General features: G+C 39.3%; 1 protein-coding gene across 1 annotated transcript in view; it reads left to right on the forward strand.

The window, feature by feature from the left end:
- The window catches only part of COL19A1 (collagen type XIX alpha 1 chain), a 437,433-nt gene that overhangs the window by 94,652 nt on the left and 325,351 nt on the right, over window positions 1–17,430 (forward strand). The window lies entirely within an intron of this gene.

The following is a 17,430-nucleotide window of genomic DNA, read 5'->3' on the forward strand; positions in this document are numbered from 1 at the left end:
CTGCTTCTAACATGTCATTCATTTAGCTGTTAGAGGGCTATAACATTCATCAGTGAAGAAATGTCACCTCAAGAGTGTTTTTCTCATTTCTGTAATCCACAGGTTACCATTTATTTAAAATATCTCTAATAAATATATGCAAAATGAAAAGAGCAATAAAGCTGCTATGTTATCTGATAGCATGATTCGTAAGTTTTCAATATTTGACTCCAATGAAGATATATCAATTTTTTTTATTTTAGACTTGCAGAAATTTTAAATTATATTGTAAAGATGGGTACTTATGTCTGGGGTAAAATATTTCCATTGTTTTATAACGAAAATAACTTGATTCTAAGTTTCCATAGAAAAATCCTTCCTAAAGTATCATGTAGCCTCAAAGGTGTGCTCCCACAGTCTTAACCCATCACCTGAAGTGACCACACAGCATCTCCAAGCTTATCTTGGACTCTGCTTCTCCGCATTTATGACTCTCTGGGGTTCTTGTTTTAGAAGTGCTTAAGAGTTCTGTTACAAGGCAAAATAAAACAAGGTGAACTGGTTCACTCGGAACAAGAACACATGCAAAGTGCCATAGAACATATATCTCAGGTATCATATTCTCAAAATGAAGTTTCTTTTAAGGTTTAATATTTAAACTAGACTTCCCTGGTGGCTCAGACGGTAAAGCGTCTGTCTACAATGCGGGAGACCTGGGTTCGATCCCTGGGTCGGGAAGATCCCCTGGAGAAGGAAATGGCAATCCACTCCAGCTACTGTTGCCTGGAAAATCCCATGGACAGAGGAGCTTAGTAGGCTACAGTCCATGGGGTCGCAAAGAGTCAGACATGATTGAGCGACTTCACTTTCCTTTCACTTTAGTCATATTAATGAAGGGAAGCCTACCCTCAGCAGCACAGAGTAGAATTTGTATAATAACTGCACTTTACACTTATGTACAATGTGATACATGTATTAAATTCAATGATTTGCATGTAAATCCCATTATCCTAAAATAAACCTATACTTTGAAGTTTGATAGCAGTAAATATTTTTAAATCAAGGCCCTGAACAAAGTATTAGTTTCTTAAGGTGGCATTTTTCTTCTGGGGCCCAGGAGAAAAATAGTATAGTGAACACTATATTATGAAATCAGTTGATGGATTATGGAATCATGAGGACTTTAAAGATAAGAACTATAATATTGTAAAGTAAATAATAATAATTAAAATTTAAATTAAAAAAAATAACTATAATATTTAATTATGCTTTTTTGTAATTATAATATGTATCACCTTGCACAGATTTGCATAGATTTTCTAACCTGATAATATATGTGACCTTACTGCCAACACATGGCAAGAAAATAACTGTTCCCTTTACAATTATTCAGCTTAGCTAGGGTTTTTATAAGAGATTTGGTTAGCTTCCCATTCTGGGTTCATATAAGAAAATATACTCTATGTAGCAAATGTTCTTAGATGTTAGTCACTAAGGACTTCTGGTAAGCTTACTTGGACAGAAACCGCTGTGAGTCAAAACGAGGACTTTGGATGGTCCAGTTTCCAGGAACAGTGAGTGGTTTAATAAGATCACACAAGTGCGTACATACATATATACAGCATGCACACACACATACGTGTACTCACGACTCACATCCTCATGATGTGCAGTGGGAAAATGAGATGTGGACACTGGGAGCAAACCCTGCCCTCTGTGTTACCTCCAGACTTCTCACTCAGAGCGTGCTTGCCTTCATTACTTGCCTTCATTACTTCATTACTGCAGATAAAAAACTGCTTCACTCCCTATTTCATGTATCAGATATGCTTTTTAAGGATAGTTTTTTAAAATATGAATAATTATAATCTTCATCCTAATAATGTGATAGTAAAAAATTGAATAAATATAGAGCCTAATTTATGCTAAAACCAATTTTTTAATCTTCTGAATTATTTGGAATTTGTCTTAAAATGTTTATTTTCGAGGGAAAACTTTTAGAATGTTAATTTTACTTTTCATGGAGCAAGTGTGCAGTAAGTGATAGCCATCACTGGTCTACCATTCAGTTATTAAATACCCAGAGTTAGAAACATCTGGGATTTGAATCCCAGCTCAAAGCCTTGCTCTGTGTAATTTAGGGCACATCGCTTATTGTTTCTAAGTTCTCTTTTTATGAAATAAAAATTATATTGTATCAATTTCCAGTTTTGCCTTAAAGATGAGCTGAAATAATTCATGAGAGTCCCAGCTCAGGACCTGATATATAACTATTTGGTAAACAATAGAAGTAATTTTTAAAAAAAGCAGTTTGATTATTTTGTTATTCTAAACTCTAGCTTACTAAAAGACTAAATAAACTAGAACTCATTTGAGTGAATATATATTATTTATTCAAAATATATCAAGTGGAAAATTTAAAATAAAAGTTGCATATCTTAGATAACTTTGACTTCTTAAAACAAACTGGATATTAGGACTCTAATGAATTTTCAACCTAACTGAAAATTTCATGAGTACAAACTTTTACAATAATAATAGCAGCCATTTACTAAATGATTATTATGTGTTAAATGTTTATTATGTGTCAAGAGACTTCTTTACATTATTTCATTAATTCCCCACTATATCTCGATGAGGTATGATTTATTGTTATTGTTTCATAGATGGAGAAACTTCCCCCAATTTTCACCACTAACTCCGGGACTTGGTGATGGACAGGGAGGCCTGGCGTGCTGTAGTCCATGGGGTTGCAAAGAGTCAGACACGACTGAGTGACTGAACTGAACTGAATAAATAGTGGAATCAGAATCTGAATCTCTACCCACATGAATCCATGGTTTTTGCACCTTTACCATGTTTTCTTCTCTGAAGGGCCCCTGAGCTGCTCACATTTTTTTTTTTTTTTTTTGCAGACAGTTCCAAATTAGATCTTAAATTTGTTTGCCTGCAGCCTAGAGAGGGAACTGCACAGGGGGCTTTCCTCCTTCCTGTTCCAGGGAGAGCAGTGTCCCTTGTCTTGAAGTCTATGGGTTCCTTTTTTTAAAATTCTTTCTTTTTTAAATTATGAAAGTATGATAGCACATTTACAGGAGACTTGGAAAATACAGAACAAAGTTATGTATAGTTCAACTGTATATTGCAATTACTTTTTAAGTAGATAAATTAAGATTTTAATTGGACAATATCAAACTCTCAAAAATTTATAGAATGGACAGAAAAGTAGGAGGATATAGTAGACCTGAAATGCACTATGAACCAATTCAACATAATTAAGATTTATACAATTTTCATACAACAGTAAAATACAAATTCTGTCTAAGTTCCCATAGACTAAGAGACACTGGAATATATTCAGGGGGACAAAGCAAGGTGCAAAAACTTCATGGTCTAAAGGTATTGAAATCACATAGAGTCTGTTCTCTTATTACCGTGGAATTGTTATTATAGAAATTCAATATCAAAAGATATTTGAAAATAGCCCACATAATTTAAGGTGCAATGTGACATTTACCAAGAGAGATCTTTGACTTAGCCATTGAAAGCCTCAGTAAAGTTAAAAGACTGACGAAACACAGAGGGTGATTGCAGAGAAAAAAACATTTAAATGAAAAATTAACATCAAAATGAAAAATTAATATCAAGTATACTTTAGAAACCCCATGTATTTGGAAATTAAATGTGAAATCTATAGACCCTTATTTTAGGCTCAATATTTTGATTTAGTAGGAAAAAATGAAATTTAGTTTGCTTATTTAAAATACATTTGAACCAATAGTACATAAGTGTTCCTTTCTCTGCATCTTTGGCAACAGTTGTTATCTTTTGTCTTTTTTTAGAAAAGTCATTCTAACATGTTAAATGATATTTCCTTGTGGTTTTGATTTGCATTTCTTTAAGTTAATGATCCTGAACACCTTTTCATGTACATGTTGGTCATTTGTACGACTTCTTTTGAGAAATGTCAATAATCTGCCTGTCCTTAGAGATAACCCTCCCAACCTCAGAAAATTATGTCCACCTCTTGAAAATCATCAGCATGTTTTTCACCAAATGAAAAGATTTTGTGTAGCTTTACCTTCTGAAATAAGTACTATGAAAACAATACAGTTTATTTTGTTTGGTTTCCAAATTCAAAATTATATTTGAAATATTCTTTCGAGTTTGCCACACCTGACTCTCTGGAGATCTTGTCTGTCCTGCACATCCACCTCCAGGCAGGCCAGTCACGGGAACACTCTCCAGATTAACCTAATCTCAACATCTAACCAAAAAATTCTCTTTATGCTCTCCACCAAATATGCGTTTGATATCTAAATATGTATATTTTTTATTCACTTAACCAAAAAGATTTAGATATTCATTTGATCAAAAATACAAGTGCTTCACTTAGTGTCATGACTTTATTAAAAAAAAAAAAATCAAACTTCTAGAGGTAAAAAGTCACATGCACTAAGGCGCCAGAGTAGTGTATCTGATAACGTGGAGAGAGTTGCCAAGTTGCACTTAAAAATAGCCAGACTAACTATCCTCATTGTGATCTGTTTTGTGTGACAGGGCTTTTCACCATAAACTCTGAAGCCCCCAGTATTTGTAGCAGGATGAGACTAAACCAGGCAAATCCATTGTTCCCTAACTGTCTTTGTATTTCTTTTCTGTTGGAAAACGAAATGACTCTGATCTTTGCATCTCAATTTTCCCTCAAAAAGACATTTTATGAGAAGACTGCAGCTTCAGGAAAAAAAGGCAGATGCTGTTACAATGTATAAAAGCACAGACAAGGGTGGTAGCTGTTGTGAATTATAATGAACTCTGCAGCAGCCCTGGTCCAGATGTAGCATTAATGTCTGAGAAACTCTGAAACTTACAGGAGTGTTTTGAGAAAACTACAGAATTTTTGTCATTTGGCTTTCTCCCTGTATTATCTGGTTTCACCCAGCTTGCCAGTGAAATTAAGAATTAAGACTAATTTCAGAGTTCTTCCCAAGTTAAAAAAGTTAAAATATCTATTTATACGTGACAACTTATTGTCTGAATTGCAAACTAAATAAGGAGAAAAAAAAGTGCACCACAGCTTTATTCTAAAAATGGGATATTTCCGTTCTGTGAATTGTCAAGATTTATAAAACTGGTACGGGCTCTATGTTAGAGAAAATACCTCTTAACAGAAAATCACATGTATACTCTTGTATTTCAGAGAATTCTGCAGTAAATGAAGGGATAGTTAAATCTGGACATAGGATTGAACTTCTTACCATAAGCAATGTCTATTTATGGAAAAAAAATGACCACAAAAGAGTTTTGTCACACTACTTGTTGGCTTCACTTACTAAAGTTACAAGAATGATACTTGAATTATCAGTGAAAAACGACTGCCTTTACCTAGGGTGAGTCTCATTTAATTGTCTTATCTGCGGGCAGTCTATTGATACAGCTAGCACCAAAATAAACAGAAACCTGAGAAGGACAGAGGTAATAGAAGAACAGGAAAAAGAAAAAGAAACTTGCTCACTCTGCAGTTGATTTTATTTCTTAATGGTTTCTTATTCCCTCCTAATGCCTTCCACTCACACCCCAAGTGGAGCAGTTGGCAGAGAACACAACAGATGGATGACAGGCTCGACACATGCAGTCTCTCTGGCACCCAGGCACTCGACTTTTATTTGCTAAACAGTTAGCCAGATTTTAAGACGCTAGTCTGCTCATGTTCCTGTTTGGTTTAATGCACCGTGAGAATCTAGCACACAAATATTAAAACATTGCCATAAAAAAGATCACATAGTCTCTGTTTCTCTGCATAGTTTAGTGGCTAATTGTTTTATTTCTTTTTTAGAATTTATTTTATTGAAGTATAGTTGATTTGCAATGTTGGGCTAATTGCTGCAAATTGATTCAGTTATACATGTAATATACATATATATATACACATACATACATATATACATACATATACATCGTCTTTCATATTCTTCCACATTATGCTTTATCACAGGTACTGAATTCAGTTCCCTGTGCTGTACAGCAGGACCTGGTTGTGTGGCCCTCCTATATAACAGCTTGCATCTGCTGTCCCAGCCTCCCACCCCACCCCACCCCCTGCCCTCCTGCACCCACGTCTGTTCTCTACATCTGTGAGTCTGTTTCTGTTTTGTAGAGATATTCCCGTGTGTCATTCTTTTAGATCGCACATAAAAGTGACATCACATGATACTTGTCTTCCTCTGTCTGACTTATTTCAATAGTATGATCATCTCTATATTCACCTATGTTGCTGCAAATGACATTATTTCATATTTCAATTTATTTTATAACTGAGGCTTCCCTGGTGCCTCAGTGGTAAAGAATCTGCTTGCCAATTCTTTGAGACTACAAGAGATGTGGGTTCGATTCCTGGGTCAGACAGATCCCCTGGAGAAGGAAGTGGAAACCCACTTCAGTATTCTTGCCTGGGAAATCTCATGGACAGAGGAGCTTTGTGGGCTACAGTCCAAGGGGTTGCAGAAGAGTCGGATAAATCTTAGAGACTAAACAACAACAAACACCAAAATACTCGATTCTATATGGGCGCCACATCTTTATCCATTCACCTGTCAGTGGCCATTTAGCTTGTCTCCATGTCTTGGCTATTGTGGCTAGTGCTGCTTGAACACAGGGATGCATGTGTCTTTTCTAATTGCAGTTTATCCTCATTATTTATTCCTGGTGTAGATTACTGAGATATGCAGTAGTGGGTTTAGAGATGCACTTGGTATTTTCTATAGATGTCTACAAGCCCAGATATTAGGATTTTCTTAATGTGGATGGGTCTACATGAGATTTTAGCAGCTTGGTCAGGGATGTCATAGCGCATGGAAGGTCCTTCCTGAGCCTGCTGGGTAAGAGAAGAAAGTTCTAGAGGATAACCACAGACAGTCAGTATGTTTCTTTCCTCCCACCATCACTGCATTTTCACAGATTACTGAATTCAAAACACAAGAAAAATTGCATCTTTTCCATGACGGCTTCTTGGCCATGAGGCAGAATTAGCAGCCCTGGACTCTGCTCACTAGCACTTTATTTATATTACCCACATAGTCTGTGTTCCAGTCCCCTGTGTGAGCTCCTGGAGAACAAGGGCTAGGGGTGCCCCTCATGCCTGTCACCCCATCACCCGGCCAGCACGTGGCGTCTGCTTGGTTCTGCCTAATGCTTGCTGAGTTGTTCAGAACTCAGGGGGACTTAGCTCCAGAACAATAGATAAGAGAAACACAGGGTGATTGTCAGACAATCATTCTGAGGAGGATTGGAAAGGCCCTCAGATGCTGAAAGGCTTCAGTGAAAGTCTCTTTCACTGTCTGTGGAAGTGGGGTTTGGGGAAGCAGAAACAGAGGGGAGAGTGTGCAGCCCCAGAACTGGCTTCCCATCTCCCCAGGAACAAGCAGGCTGTCCCTTTTCTCTCAAGCAGAAGTCTCCAGGTGATCTTGCTGTCTTGTCCTCTGTGTTAGGTTTGGAAATCTCCTGACTTTCTTACAACATTGCAAAGGTGTGTTCTTCCTCCAGACTTTCACAACCGTTTCCCTCAGGACTAAAGATAAGTAGCTGGTGCCTTCAGCGCCTTCAGTGTGTTGAAGTAACTGATATGGAGTAGAACTATAAATTACCCAACCCGAGCACTATGGACTGCAAGTAGTTTGCAGTTCCGGGTGTCTCACTGTCCCCAACAGGAGCTTACTGATGACACTGTCCCCCTTGTTATGTCTTCAGTTGTCCTCCATGTGTTAGAGTACTTGATTCAGATGTCCGCTCCTCCTCTCCAGATACTTCAGTGGATGATTCGCTTTGGTTGTCTTCTGTTTCCTGGTACTTTTGTGATGCTTCAACATCACCTCAAGACTGCCTTCCAGCTGCTCTCACAAGAAAGTGAACTATCCGCACACTCATTGTTAACAGATCCACTGTAAGAAAGCCATTCCGATGACATAAATCTGGAGCCCAGATTTTGTAATGAGGTCAGCAACATTGGCCAAAACTCAAATCCCTAACTTGGCTATAAATGGAAAGAGATGTTTACTTCCCCAAACTATTTCAAAATTTTTTGTTTTTTATTTGAATAATGTGGCTTAGATGGTACAGAGTCCGGCTGCAGTGCAGGAGACTTGGGATCCCTTGGTCAGGAAGATTCCCTGGAGAAGGGAATAGCTGGCTACCCACTCCAGTATTCTTGCCAGGAGAGTGCCATGGACAGAGAAACCTGGCAGCCTACAGTTCATGGGGTCACAAACAGTTGAATATGACGGAGTGACTTTCACTTTCTTTCTTTCTTTTTTTCCAGTGTAATTTGCACTCCAGTAATTTGAAAAAGGATTGTAAAAATATCCTCTTTGAAAGGAGAACTTAGCAGTTTTAGTTGACCACACATTTACTGTATATACAAGCAATTTAACCTTGAAAAAGCAAGTTATAGTAATGCAAGTATTGTCTAATATCCAGAACAAGATTGTGTGTGTGTGTGTGTGTGAGTGAGTCCTAATCTCTACTCTGTGCACTTGAGATTATGTGTGGAATAAATAATGTGCTGAGTTCTCAGTGTCACATTTTAAAGGAGTGTGTGTGCCCAGGGGACAGTTACTATGACATTAAAGGACTCCAAACACTCATTTGAAAAATGATTGGCTTGCTGAATAAGCTTCATGCTGACAGAAAGGGATGTCGTGTGTAAGACCCATATGATATTTGTCCTGTGTGAAATAAGACCAGTGGGCAGAAATTTGGGGCTCAGAAGACACTGTTTCAGTATCCACACATCCAACTGTGTTGTTTTGTGCTCCACAATACGAATTAAAAGCAAACATGCCTGACTTTAAAGAGCTTTCAGTAGGGTCAGTACCTTAATATTCTTTGGTGAAACTGGTGGACACAAATGTATCAATTTACCCCTGACCCTGTGTTTAAGAATACTTCCCCTGCTTGTTTTCTCCTGTGTTCCTCTGCATATACTGTGCACACACATAGACTCAGGTTAAAAGTTTCTACTAACAGTAGATGTTGAGTTCACCTGTTACTAACTCCCCATGGTTATATTACTGTGATTAAGACATGTATTGACCATGTATTACCTTTGGTGGGCTGGCTTTCTCTTCTTTGAAAGATTCACAAAAATAAGTAATAATAGGATCTCATTCATTTTTTTATTAAGAATATTTTAAATTTGCCTTATTCTGAACATTCATGTGAATATATCCCCATGTGTTAGCTGCATAAAGGATCCAACAAATACAAGAATTAAAAAAGTTTGAAGTTTTCAATCCTATGCAGTATATAGCTTTTTTAATTTAACAATTTAGCTTTTGAAATGAAGTCTTCACACATAGGAGGAAAAAATACTCCTCCCTGAAATAAAAGGACTCTGATTGGATGAAATATCTGAAAAAAACATAGGAGGTGTATGTTTTATTTCCTAAAATATTTAGTTGAGTGGCAGGAATGTAAGAACCATATAAAAATTCAATCATGAAAGATTATGGTCTAAGTACAGCAGGACTGTTGTCAGAAAGGCAGAGGTCAGGCTGCTCCTGCTGCTGCTGCTAAGTCGCTTTAGTCGTGTCCAATTCTGTGAGACCCCATAATCGCCAACCCACCAGGCTCCCCCGTCCATGGGATTCTCCAGGCAAGAACACTGGAGTGGGTTGCCATTTCCTTCTCCAATGCATGAAAGTGAAAAATGAAAATGAAGAAGCTCAGTCGTGTCTGACCCTCAGCGACCCCATGGACTGCAGCCTACCAGGCTCCTCCGTCCATGGGATTCTCCAGGCAAGAGTACTGGAGTGGGTTGCCATTGCCTTCTCCGGAGGTCAGGTTAGTGATACATAAAATCAAAATCAGATTTACTTCTGGCTTCCTCTTTTATTGGTTTTCATGTTAGGATTCTGGCATTTCACTTCAGATATTTATTTCAGCTATTTCACTCAGCACTCAATTTAAGTAAATTTTCTATTAATGAATATCAATTAATTAGTGGGAAAAGGTGATGGGATTCCAGTTGAGCTATTTCAAATCCTAAAAGATGATGCTGTGAAAGTGCTGCACTCGATATGTCTAGTGCTGAAATTTGGAAAACTCAGCAGTGGCCACAGGACTGGAAAAGGTCAGTTTTCATTCCAGTCACAAATAAAGGTAATGCCAAAGAATGCTCAAGCTACCACACAATTGCACTCATCTCACACACTAGTAAAGTAATGCTCAAAATCATCCAAGACAGGCTTCAGCAATATGTGAACTGTGAACTTCCAGATATTCAAGCTGGTTTTAGAAAAGGCAGAGGAACAAGAGATCAAATTGCCAACATCCGCTAGATCATCAAAAAAGAGAGTTTCATAAAAACATCTATTTCTGCTTTATTGACTATGCCAAAGCCTTTGACTGTGTGGATCATAATAAACTGTGGAAAATTCTTCAAGAGATGGGAATACCAGACCATCTGACCTGCCTCTTGAGAAACCTGTATGCAGGTCAGGAAACAACAGTTAGAACTGGACATGGAACAACAGACTGGTTCCAAATAGGAAAAGGAGTACATCAAGGCTGTACATTGTCACCAAGCTTATTTAACTTATAGGCAGAGTACACCATGAGAAACACTGGGCTGGAAGAAGCACAAGCTGGAATCAAGATTGCTGGGAGAAATATCAATAACCTCAGATATGCAGATGACACCACCCTTATGGCAGAAAGCAAAGAAGAACTAAAGAGCCTCTTGATGAAAGTGAAAGAGGAGAGTGAAAAAGTTGGCTTAAAGCTCAACATTCAGAAAACGAAGATCACGGCATCCAGTCCCATCACTTCATGGCAAATAGATGGGGAAACAGTGGAAACAGTGGCTGACTTTATTTTTCTGGGCTCCAAAATCACTGCAGATGGTGATTCAGATCAGATCAGATCATTCGCTCAGTCGTGTCCGACTCTTTGCGACCCCATGAATCCCAGCACGCCAGGCCTCCTTGTCCAACACCAACTCCCGGAGTTCACCCAGACTCACGTCCATCGAGTCAGTGATGCCATCCAGCCATCTCATCCTCTGTCATCCCCTTCTCCTCCTGCCCCCAATCCCTCCCAGCATCAGAGTCTTTTCCAATGAGTCAACTCTTCGCATGAGGTGGCCAAAGTACTGAAGTTTCAGCTTTAGCATCATTCCTTCCAAAGAAATCCCAGGGCTGATCTCCTTCAGAATGGACTGGTTAGATCTCCTTGCAGCCCAAGGGAGTCTCAAGAGTCTTCTCCAACACCACAGTTCAAAAGCATCAATTCTTTGGTGCTCAGTCTTCTTCACAGTCTAACTCTCACATCCATACATGACCACAGGAAAAACCGTAGCCTTGACTAGACGGACCTTTGTTGGCAAAGTAATGTCTCTGCTTTTGAATATGCTATGTAGGTTGGTCATAACTTTCCTTCCAAGGAGTAAGCGTCTTTTAATTTCATGGCTGCAGTCACCATCTGCAGTGATTTTGGAGCCCAGAAAAATAAAGTCTGACACTGTTTCCACTGTTTCCCCATCTATTTCCCATGAAGTGATGGGACCAGATGCCACGATATTTGTTTTCTGAATGTTGAGCTTTAAGCCAACTTTTTCACTCTCCACTTTCACTTTCATCAAGAGGCTTTTCAGTTCCTCTTCACTTTCTGCTGTAAGAGTGGTGTCATCTGCATATCTGAGGTTATTGATATTTCTCCCGGCAATCTTGATTCCAGCTTGTGTTTCTTCCAGTCCAGCGTTTTTCATGATGTACTTTGCATAGAAGTTAAATAAACAGGGTGACAATATACAGCCTTGACATACTCCTTTTCCTATTTGGAACCAGTCTGTTGTTCCATGTCCAGTTCTAACTGTTTCTTCCTGACCTACATACAAATTTCTCAGAGGCAGGTCAGATGGTCTGGTATTCCCATCTCTTTCAGAATTTTCCACAGTTTATTATGATCCACACAGTCAAAGGCTTTGGCATAGTCAGTAAAGCAGAAATAGATGTTTTTCTGGAACTCTCTTGCTTTTTCCATGATCCAGCAGATGTTTGCAATTTGATATCTGGTTCCTCTGCCTTTTCTAAAACCAACTTGACGTCAGGAGGTTCATGGTTCACATATTGCTGAAGCCTGGCTTGGAGAATTTTGAGCATTACTTTACTAGCATGTGAGATGAGTGCAATTGTGCGGTAGTTTGAGCATTCTTTGGCATTGCTTTTCTTTGGGATTGGAATGAAAACTGACCTTTTCCAGTCCTGTGGCCACTGCTGAGTTTTCCAAATTTGCTGACATATTGAGTGCAGCACTTTCACAGCATCCTCTTTCAGAATTTGGAGTAGCTCAACTGGAATTCTATCACCTCCACTAGCTTTGTTCATAGTGATACTTTCTAAGGCCCACTTGACTTCGCATTCCAGGATGTCTGGCTCTAGATCAGTGATGATTGCAGATAGTGATTGCAGCCATGAAATTAAAAGGTGCTTACTCCTTGGAAGGAAAGTTATGACCAACCTAGACAGCATATTAAAAAGCAAAGACATTACTTTGCCAACAAAGGTTCGTCTAGTCAAGGCTATGGTTTTTCCAATAGTCATGTATGGATGTGAGAGTTGGACTATAAAGAAGGCTGAGCACTGAAGAATTGATACTTTTGAACTGTGGTGTTGGAGAAGACTGTTGAGAGTCCCTTGGACTGCAAGGAGATCCAACCAATCCATCCTAAAGGAGATCAGTCCTGAATATTCACTGAAAGGACTGATGTTGAAGCTGAAACTCCAATACTTTGGCCACCTGATGCAAAGAACTGACTCATTGGAAAAGACCCTGATGCTGGGAGGGATTCAAGGCGGGAGGAGAAGGGGACGACAGAGGATGAGATGGCTGGATGGCATCACCGACTCAATGGACATGAGTCTGGGTGAACTCTGAGAGTTGGTGATGGACAGGGAGGCCTGGCGTGCTGCAGTCCATGAGGTCACAAAGAGTCGGACATGACTGAGCGACTGAGCTGACCTGAGCTGTGAAGTTGAAGACTTGCTATGTATTGCAGCAATAACATAGTGACAAGGCTCTCAGCAGCAATGTTAGATTTTTTTTCCCTGCTTTTTATTACTCATATTCATCTGTGGCCCATTTGGACCTTGAATTCCTAATAAGAAAGGAGCACAGGCCCTTTGATGGATAAACCTGAGAGAAGCTACATGCCACAGAAACAAGCTTTGAACATTATAGTAGAGACAAGAAGCATTGATTGTAATTTTCTTTCAATAATGGGCTAAAATACTGATGGGAAGCCAAAGAAACTTCTTAATTCTTCCTGTACTGAGACTAGGAACACCGAGGGACAGCAAGAGTTTAGAAAAAACAGCTAATGTCAGCTCCACCAGTAATTTCAGGCAGGCATTTATTGAATAGAATTCAATTTGATCCCAAGCTGCATGGGCACAAGAGTTTTGAAACTGTGATTCAGAGTTGGGAAGGCTCATTCTATTGACACAACTTAGGTTTTAGATAAAACCTTGACAGGAGAAACATAGTCTGTTAATCTCTTAAACAAAATTTTGCTCTTTAAGACTATTATTTCCTTCAGCTGTTATGCTATGCTGTGCTTAGTCGCTCAGTTGTGGCTGACTCTTTGCGACCCCATGGACTGTAGCCCGCCAGGCACCTCTGTCCGTGGGGACTCTCCAGGCAGGAATACTGGAGTGGGTTCCCATGTGCCATGCAATCCTCCAGGAGATCTTCTCAACCCAGGGATCAAACCAAGGTCTCCCACATTACAGGCGGATTCTTTACTTTCTGAGCCATCAGGGAAGCCCAAGAACAGTGGAGCGGGCAGCTTATCCCTCCTCCAGGGAAATCTTCCTGACCCAGGAATCACATGAGGTCTCCTGCACTGCAGGTGGATTCTTTACCAGCTGGGCCACAAGGGAAGGCCAGTTGTTATGCTACTTAATAATATTTTGGGATAGAGTCGAAAACAGATATGCTAACTTGTCCCTCAGGGACTGGAAAAATGCCAAATGGTTTTAAATGATTATAAGTTTCTATGACAGACCTCTCTGGTAACTTTAAGAAAATCTGTGAGAAGAAAATAAATATGTTTCTGAATACCAGAGTTGCACAGTTTAAGCATCAAAAGTTTCCTGATATCTCAAAATCTTCCACATGTTATTGTGTCCTGTGAAGCCAACTCATTTCCTGGGAGAATGATCAGTGCTGTCAATTGGGGTATCATGGAGTTTTTTTTTTTTTTTTTTAATTTTTAAAGTAGTTTTATTTATATTACCACTTTAATTATTCTATAATTTGTTTTGTGTATAGTGTTCTAATTAACCTAAATTTAAAGGGCTAATCATACTTAAAAAAAATTTTTTTATTATTTTTATTTTTTAACTTTACAATATTGTATTGGTTTTGCCATATATCAACATGTATCTGCCACAGGTATACACGTGTTCCCCATCCTGAATCCACCTCCCTCCTCCCTCCCTGTACCATCCCTCTGGGTCGTCCCAGTGCACCAGCCCCAAGCATCCAGTATTGTGCATTGAACCTGGACTGGTGACTCATTTCATATATGATATTAAACATGTTTCAATGCCATTCTCCCAAATCATCCCACCCTCTCCCTCTCCCACAGAGTCCAAAAGACTGTTCTATACATCAGTGTCTCTTTTGCTGTATCGTATACAGGGTTATTGTTACCATTTTTCTAAATTCCATATATCATGGAGTTTAGAATTATGTTTACAAAACAAATTTTTGGTCAGGAAAGATCAGAGATCAGTTAACACTGGCCATAGGAAAACATTTTAATTATAACAGTCATAAGACCAACGTCCATCAAAAAGAGCTTTCTTCCTCTTAAGGACTTTTGGTACCCAGTTGCCAGATCATCCAGGTGTGACCCTAACCTGACATAACCCCAGAGGCGGGTCTTTAGGTGCCAGTTCTCACAGCACATGGTATAGAAGAGTGAGCCGTGAGCAAAGACAGCAGGGAGCTACTGGTACTCCTCTCCTTTTTCCAAAAAGTATTTTTGGCAATGTGCACTGTGTCAGCGTGCTTTACTGGATTACATACCATATCTTGTTATCATGTGTAACTTGTAAAATGATATAAAACGTTATATTGAACCAACCCATGAAAATAATTGTGTTCCTCATGGACAAATGGACATAGTTCTGTGATGAGTAACAGAAGCTGTTTCCACAGAATGCACCCTGGGGTCAAATCTGAATGTGCTTTGACTATCACTTTATTAAACAAAATGGGAAGTTTCTAATGTAATTGTGGGATGCCTGAGGTCTAAAACTATATACCTTTTTAAGTAATCTAAATATATTTATTACATAGATAAGAACATAGTATTTTATTGCTACTTCAATACTTCTTAAACTTAGCCACAAAGTTTTGCCTTTGGTGTCCAGTATATTCTGTGATAAAAGCAGTTTTACTGTGCAACACAGATAATTTAACTGAAGAAAAGCCTTCATCTTTAAAATTATGTGCACGTATATCGCAGTATGGGGCATCCCAAGTGGTTCAGTGAGGAAAGAATCTGCCTGCCAATGCAGGAGACGCAGGACATGTGAGTTTGGCCCCGAGTCAGGAAGAGCCCCTGGAGGAGGAAATGGCGACCCACTCCATTATTCTTGCCTGGAAAATCCCGTGGACAGAGGAGCCTGTCTGGCTACAGTCCATGGGGTCACAAGGTATTGGACACGAATTAGCAACTGAGCACACACATAGAGCAGTCCGCTGCGGCTAAAAATGATGGAACCTTTCCAGAAATGTACTAACTGATGAAATGATAAAGATCTTTCTAGGCTTAAACAGAATATATTATTGCTATTTTAAAATTTGAAGACATGATTTTTTTCTTCATATATTTGAATTTTATTTTAAAAATTCTAAGAAGTGATATCTAACTTCATTCTAGGTAATACTTTAAAAAAACTATTGTCTTAAAAATGTTTGCCGGAAATAAAGTGGTCAATAGAATTGCTAGTTTGTTTTGAGCTTTCTAAACCTGGAAACTCAGGAGCCCAAGTCACTTCCTTGGAGCAGCTGAATTCCTGAGGCTCCACTGGGAATGTGCACATCCTCCCTGGGTATCTCATTCTAGCTCATGTGCTGTTTGCAAAGCAGGCTTGTCAAAGAGATGGCCCGTGAATTCCAGTAATGGAAACTGATAGGCCTCTGCTGAAAACCTTCAGACCCAGCAAAGGAACCAGATGGACTGGGAAGAACTGAAAATTCTCCCAAGTAACTGTTTCAAGTAAAACAGCATCAGCATGTCTTTAAAACTGATTTAAAGACAATCGACAGGAATGAGCAAGAAAGTATATGCTCTTTATATGTGTGTGTGTGCGCACGTGTGTGTATACACATATGCATATATATGTATATATATATGTATACGTATATCAGTTCAGTTCAGTTCAGTCGCTTAGTCATGTCCGACTCTTTGCGACCCCATGAACTGCAGCACGCCAGGCCTCCCTGTCCATCACCAACTCCCGGAGTCCACCCAAACCCATGTCCATTGAGTCGGTGATGCCATCCAACCATCTCATACTATGTCGTCCCCTTCTCCTCCAACCTTCAATCTTTCCCAGCATCAGGGTCTTTTCAAATGAGTCACCTGTCTGCATCAGGTGGCCAAGTATTGGAGTTTCAGCTTCCACATCAGTCCTTCCAGTGAACACCCAGGACTGATCTCCTTTAGGATGGACTGGTTGGATTTCCTTGCAGTCCAAAGGACTCTCAACAGTCTTCTCCAACACCACAGTTCAAAAGCATCAATTCTTTGGTGCTCAGCTTTCTTTATAGTCCAACTCTCACATCCATACATGACCACTGGAAAAACTATAGCCTTGACTAGATGGACCTTTGTTGGCAAAGTAATGTCTCTGCTTTTTAATATGCTGTCTAGGTTGGTCATAACTTTCCTTCCAAGGAGCAAGCATCTTTTAATTTCATGGCTGCAGTCACCATCTGCAGTGATTTTGGAGCCCAGAAAAATAAAGTCAGCCACTGTTTCCCCATCTATTTGCCATGAAGTGATGGGACCAGATGCCATGATCTTAGTTTTCTGAATGTTGCACTTTAAGCCAACTTTTTCACTCTCCTCTTTCACTTTCACCAAGAGGCTCTTTAGTTCTTCTTCACTTTCTGCCATAAGGGTGGTGTCATCTGCATATCTGAGGTTATACACATACGTATGTGTGTGTGTGTGTATATATATATAGTTGTTGCTGTTGTTAAGTTACTAAGTTGTATCTGACTCTTTGTGACCCCATGGACTGTAGCACGCCAGGCTCCTCTGTCCTCTGCTATCTCTCTGAGTTTGCTCAAATTCATGTCCATTGAGTCGGTGGTGCTATATATATATATATATACACACACAAACATATATATACACACACACACACACACACACACACA

Source organism: Bos javanicus, chromosome 9, assembly GCF_032452875.1.
Source record: "Bos javanicus breed banteng chromosome 9, ARS-OSU_banteng_1.0, whole genome shotgun sequence".
NCBI lineage: Eukaryota > Metazoa > Chordata > Mammalia > Artiodactyla > Bovidae > Bos > Bos javanicus.